At 40.0% G+C, this 7,154-nt stretch overlaps 1 pseudogene; it reads right to left on the bottom strand.

Annotated features, from left to right (window-relative positions):
• Window positions 1-5,608: 5,608 nt before the first annotated feature.
• On the bottom strand, window positions 5,609-6,574 carry LOC142430622 (ubiquitin-conjugating enzyme E2 E3 pseudogene; annotated as a pseudogene).
• Between the last annotated feature and the right edge of the window lie 580 nt (window positions 6,575-7,154).

The raw sequence follows: 7,154 nt of genomic DNA, 5'->3' as shown, positions 1-7,154 counted from the left end.
TAACTGGACCCTCAGGCAGAGGGCTTTGGAGTGAGGATTACCTTCACCTCTCTCCAGGCAGCCGGGGAAGGGGCGGTCTTTCTTAGAAGCTTGCAAGCCTGTGTGTCCTTGATGGAGGTCAGCAAACTGAAGACAGTACAGGGGTCTCCTAGCTATCCCTTATCAGTCATGCCCTGACTGCTTGGGTCAGAAGGCCCTGGACCACTCGGAAGTGTCTGTCATTGCCCACCAATCATATTTTGGGGCAGTTTCTTTTGTCCTGCCCCTTCCCCACAACCTCTTTATCTCACATCTCAATTGTGAACCTGGGAAGCCATTTCAACCTATTGATGGCTTAGCTCATCCAGATGATGTATTTGTGTCTTTGTGCTTTGTTTGTCACTTAAGATTTAACAAATGTTCCCTTTAAACTATATTTAAAATGGAGTCTCCTTTTTACTCTAAAACATCTTTCCTGCATGTCCTGTCCATCAATTCTGCCCATCAGAAATCAGCTTGTGCTCTGTTTTAGACTGAAAAAGGGACTCCAAGCTCAAATATAATTTAAGGAGAACATGTTTTAAGTCTTAATAGTGACAAAGAGAATACAAAGACGCAAACAGACGTCACCCAGATGAAGGAGATCATTAGTGCAGTTCAAGGAAACATTCAGGTTGGGAATCTAATTACGGTAAATAATATTAGAACAAAGGAAACTGTCACAAGTTCATGATTGACAGACAATCATTGTTAAAGGTGGGACTACAGAAGCAGGGACAGGACCATAATTGGGACATCTATATTGTCAGAACATTTTACAAGACTGGTCCAGGGCCATCTGATGTAGGCAGTCCGGGCTAAACATAAGGCATATAGGACACCCTGGATTGGCTGGAGAATGGTGCAGGTCATCCATTTTCCCACTTCCTCTACCTCTAGGCAAATTTAACCTATGTCCTTGCTTAGTAAGAAATAATTCAAGGGGGGAAGGGAGACTCCGGATACGGCAAGATATGACAAAATAACGATGTATAAATTACCAAGGGCACATGAGGGAGGGGGGAATGGGGAGGGAGGGGGAAAAAAAAGAGGACCTGATGCAAGGGGCTTAAGTGGAGAGCAAATGCCTTGAGAATGATTGGGGCAGGGAATGTATGGATGTGCTTTATACAATTGATGTATGTATATGTATGGATTGTGGTAAGAGTTGTATGAGTAGCTAATAAAATGTAAAAGAAGAAAAGAGAAAAAAATGATTAGGGCAAAGACTGTAAGGATGTGCTTTATACAATTGATGTATGTATATGTATGAACTGTGAAAAGAATTGTATGAGCCCCAATAAATTGTTTAAATAAATAAATAAATAAAAGAAAGGTGAAAAAAGTAATAATTCAATGGAGGCTTGATCTATGGGGAGACCCTCCAATTTGATGTTAGGTAATCACTGTTATCCATACACCTTTACTAACTGGGGTGATAAGACTTTAATCTCTAAGACAGCCCCCCTCCCCCCGGACATGTCTCCTAATTTCTGCTGATGCAGTAACTTTCCACTGGGAGTGTGAAGAGTCCCACTTGGGGATGTCTCCCCAAATAAACCTCACCTCAGAGATTGATCCTATTTGGCTCAACTCTCTTTATCACTGCACTCTTCAATCCACTGCTACCACCCCCATACCATTCCTCTTGGCTCTTAGCACATTGCTAGCCCAGATGTAAAGTCCACTCAATTTTTATATTCTCTTGATTTTCAGAATCCAGCAATTATTTATTGATGTTTCAGGTTCTTTTATGTTTAAATCTGGAAAAAGAATAGGTTTTCTTCACCTGTAAAGAGTTTCAGTTTTGAAAATCCACAGGGTAGTTTTCCTCTCTCCAATAACGTCACTAAGAGTCAGAACTATCTTGATGGCAGTGACTTTGGGTTTTGTGCATTAACATCTTTTATTGACACATGTCCTGAAGGTCAGCACTTTTTTGTTATTTTATTTTCACAGTGTTATAGAATTTAAATCGGTTCTTTATCTTTTATCCTAGTGCAGCGGTTCTCAACCTGTGGGTTGCTACCCCTTTGGGGGAGTCGAACAACCCTTTCACAGGGGTTACTTGAGACCATGGGAAGACACATATTTTCGATGGTCTTAGGAGCTAAGACACTGCTCCTCTATCTGTCTCCAGGCAGATCCACCCACAAGTAGATACGCAACATATGAGTACCCGGAGGTGAAGACTCTTACCCATATTATACAATGATTCAAGACAAAATTTCATTTCTTTGTAATTAGAAATAACCATTTCACAATATATTCACGTTATTTTTGTGATTAATCACTGTTTTAATTATGGTCAATTTGTAGCAAGGAAAATACATCCTGCAGATAATTACAATTTGTAACAGTATCAAAATTACAATTATGAAATATCAACGGAAATAATTTTATGGTTGGGGTCACCACAAAATGAGGAACTGTATTAAAGGGTCGTGGCATTAGGAAGGTTAAAAACCACTATCCTAGTGGATACAGAAAATGTTTTTTGCAACCAAATTCTAAGTATGTAAATTCTTTTTATCCTTTTGATTTATTTCCTTTGGTAACTTTCTTTATCAATTTGTTTCATTTTACTGGGTAGAACTATGTCCCGATGTTAGCTCCTAATTTAAAAAATGCGCTATAATTATTCCTAGTACAAGGAAACATACAGATATATAATTCTTATATGTAGTAAGATATAATATTATTTAAAATAGGTGACCATTTTCTCTGCCACACTGCATGGTAGAACTTAAATGTTCTAACCTTTTATCCAAATGTTATTGATAGAAGACTTGTTATATTCACTGGCTTATTGTTCTCAGGGGCACTCCAGTGCATTCTGTTAGTGATGTCATGGGGCCTTGAACTTTTCTTGGTTTCTTGGCAGTAATTTGTATGTGAACAGATTGCCACCTTGTGGGACTCAACTGCTTTCATTTCATCAAGCTGCCAATCATTTAACCACTGGAGAAGTAGGGCTTCTTCACTGACTAATGTAGATTTTGCAAGATGATATGTTTTGCATTATAGACATGGTGATTCTTATTTATTATTATTATTTAAATCATTTTATTAGGGGCTCATAGAACTCTTGTCGTAATCCATATATGCATCCATTGCGTCAAGCACATTTTTGGCCCCCATCATTCTGACTTGGTGACTCTTAATGAGAATTATTTTTGTGTTTCTGTTCACAGAAGTTTTTTGTTTTAGTTCATTCATTCATCAGTATATGAGAAGCTTCAACACTACACAGAAAACTACAGGACTCTAAATCCACGACTTTCCTAACAAAATGGGTGGAAACTAATTCCACGTTTCAGGGTCCTAATATGAACAATTTTGCACTTTTGCTCATGCTGTGTTTTAAAAGACTTGTATTATTCAGCAAGGCAACTCTGTTTCCCTTGTGTACCCTTCCCTCCAGTATGGGTTTAGAGTGTGGCCAGATTATTAGACGTTCATTATCTTCCAGTCAGTACACACACATCTTCCCTGTTATAAAGGTGTTAACAGCTGTTAAGGAATCTTCATAAAGCTGAAGATTATATCTTGTGATATTGCTGTAGGACAGTAACATTTCCCCTATTACAAATGTTATATTCACAGCTATGAGAGAGAGGCACAGAATTATAAGACACGTTCAGCACTTCTCTAAGGCAGCTGCTTTTCTAGGGTTTGTTTACAACCTAAGTGAGGTCACTCCCTTCCGACCTGCAGTTAACACCTTTTCTGGTCATCGATTTCTATACTTTCTCTTAAATGAAAACTGGTTCTGACTGATGTGATGATCTCTGAAGGCAAATAGTTCACACACAGGTTATTTTAACTTCTAAGGAAGCCCGATGATTGAATTTATAGATCTCGGGGCTTTGGAACATAAGAATACAAATAGAGATGTTTTCTTGGAGAAAACTATGAAACTGAGAATTCTGAGAATACAACAGGAAACCCACCCTGACAACATATTTCTAACTGCCTCAGAGGCTAGTTCTTGTGCTCACTTGATCATAAGCACCCCCTGTAGCCCGTTCCTGAAGGTGAGGTTTGTTCCTGGGTTCACCCTGACTTCCCTCACCATGTCTCACACAGTAATAGCTGGCCATGTCCCACTTTCCAGCTATGGATTTACAGATATAGCACCTTCTCTATAGATGACTAATCAGATCTTCATGAAGTCTTCATATTCGTAGCACAAACATCAGGTTATATTGAGTAATCCACTGCAAGCCCCAGGATGGCTGTTCCAATAAGGAAGGCAGCTGGAGGAAAAATTATATTGATTTATTGATCATGTAATTCTGGGTGGTTACCATTTAATCTGCCTCTGGCCTCCCCTTTATTTCCCAGTTTGAGTTCAGACCAAGGTGATCCTGGAGACAGATTATTCGAGGTGCTGAAATTGGGGCAGATGTGGATCTCAGATGTGGATCTCAGATCAGGGTCAGGTAAAAGACCCTGGAACCTGGGCACGTGGACCTATCCTAGGCCAGGTACCCTCATCCAGTAAGTATATAATACAGGCTCAGGGAGAAATGATGTCTTTTGCCTCTGGAAACCTCTGTGAATAAGGTCAAAGGTATTCAGTCCTGTGCCATCATCCTGGAGATGACGTGTCCACTAATGACATCTTCTTTTATTCATTTTTTTAATGTGGCTGGAAATCCCTTTATTTTGGGGGTGGGGGTGGTGGTGGAGTGCTCTTCTGTTGATAGTGTGGCTGGTTTTAAAATTCTATACTGAAAAATGTTTTTTCCTCTGAGCTTTGATGATCTTCCCTAGGATTCTTGTGCCCAATCTAGCTGGCCAGAGGAAATCTCTAGTTTGTCTAAATCTTCTTTGTCAAGCTGTCTAGTTATCCTTGTTCTGTAGGAATTTTTGCTTTTTTATCTTTATCCATAGAGTTCTTTCATTGCACTAAACTGGTCTTTAGTTCATAAATCCTTCTTTTTAAAAAAACATTTTATTGGGGGCTTGTAGAATTATCAACACAATCCATACATGCATCCATTGTGTCAAGTACATTTGTACATTTGCTGCCATAATCATTCTCCACTAATGACTGCTTAGTTGCTAATTGGTCCACACCAAGTTCTCACTTTCATTCAGAGTTCATTGAGATATCCATGTGCCAGGGTGCTTGGTCAGCATTTCACAGATTACATCTGAGAGGGGTTGGCCCGCTGTTGTTATCATGAGTAAGTCTTTGAGGACTTCTCCATGAGAGGAGAACCCCAGTGTGCTCTGACAGGGAGTCCCTGGCACTGGACACACAGAGTGTCCTTAGGATTGACATATTTCCAGTTTGGGGTTTTGGGGTGAAGACATACCTTGAAGTATGTCCTGTGAGGTTAAGCTATTGGTTCACACAGATGTAAAGATCGGCTGGAGCCATTTTTTTTCAGGAACATGTTTATTATGTTTGAGATGATACATCAGGTACTCTCTGAGCTACAAAGGGTAAAAGGAAATCCTCTCATTACAAACTGACAAAGGTAAAAGGTAAAATATTTTCACAACAGCATGTACCTCATACTCAGAAATAGATCTGGGTTTTAATACAAATGACATAATTCCTAACCATCTCCAGCTACTTTTATAACTTCATACAGATAATGAATTAGGCTAAAATGCACTATAATATTTGGTAGACTTCAGGACCAGTATCCTTAGTACATCACAAAATACATTTTGATATCCCAAAGAAGCAAGACTTGCAAGTAGGCATTTTAAACATAACTAATCTACAGCTACAAAGTTCTACTCTTGATAGCATTTACCTTTTTCGAGAGTCTCACAGTCTCCAAAGGATAAAAGCAGAGAGTAGAATCAGTATAACATATACACAGAAGTCCATATTGTAAAGGCTATAAAGATTTGCAGCACAGTGAGAAGATGCCTTCTGCTCCTTCACACTGCATACAAATTATGTGAATTATGTTGCGTATCTCTTGGTCCACTGTCTGGCTATCCTGTCATGTTCTGCTCTCTTGGTCAAATACTGAGTGGCTATGCTTCCAACCAGAGAATCCGTAGGGTTGCAGTCTGTCAAAAGGGAACAAATAGACAGCAAAACCTTTGAAATAGTCAAAGCAGGACTCCAGTTATCTTTAAGGATGTCAAAACAGATGACTCCCTGACTGTTGATGTTGCAGTGATAGATTCTGGGGCGAAAAGTAACCTTTGGTGGCTTAAATGGATAATCTGATGAAAATGTGATATCTAGAAAAAACACACCACCTTCATATACAGAACCTGGCGGACCAAGTAGAGTAGATCTCCATTCATCAATGTCATCTCCTTTAGGCCCAGGACTGCAGTTGGGAGGAGGATCAAGAGTTATCTCAGCTAGCTCCTTCTGGATTCTTTTAGCCCTAGTGGATAACTTAGCAGTGGGTTTGCTAGAGAGTTTGGTGTTTTTCTTCTGCTGGGTGGCAGATGGTTTTCTTTCTTCTGGTTCCTCAGGCTCCGGAGCGGCTGGGTCTCGCTGGTCTGCATCCGAACTCCCACTGCTGGTGCTGGAATTCTCATCGTCCGACCTTTGCCTACCACTGGACATCTTGGAGTTATTTCTTGGAAAACTCGGCCGCCAGCCCGGCCTGCTCACACGCCACTATGGTGTGGGGCTGGAGCCAAATATTTTAGGGTTATCAGTGCACACCGGTAGAGGAGGTATATAAAATTATTTTCTGAGCCCTTTCCCTAGGTCTCAGCAAAAGGCCACTGTTAGTTTTGAAAAATGGATACAGTGGTTCCAGTGTATGTACCTTTAACTTTCTGCCTCCTGCATCTTTTGTGACCTGAGTGAACTCTGGGAATGAGGGGAGGGAAGGGGTCGATGACAAAATAAGCAATAATTAATATGCCTTATTTAACATGGGTTTCACTACATCTTTGAGGAAGAAACCAGATGAAATTGGGATGTACAAATTAGTAAATCAGTACAACTGAACCCTCAGGCACCTTGCTTATTGGGTAATATCCCTGCATATGTCTGAAACAGAAAGGATTCCTTGAGGCCAGGACAGAGTAGAGGGGAGATCCACAAGACACCTGTGATATGGACATGATGTTGTTATCATATATAAACATTTATAAACCACTTTATTTTGCCTTCTATGAATCAGATGAAAATGATT

This window comes from Tenrec ecaudatus, chromosome 17 (assembly GCF_050624435.1).
Source record: "Tenrec ecaudatus isolate mTenEca1 chromosome 17, mTenEca1.hap1, whole genome shotgun sequence".
NCBI classification, from domain to species: domain Eukaryota; kingdom Metazoa; phylum Chordata; class Mammalia; order Afrosoricida; family Tenrecidae; genus Tenrec; species Tenrec ecaudatus.
The sequence above is the reverse complement of the archived record's forward strand: the minus strand, read 5'-3'. Positions and strand labels throughout refer to the sequence as shown.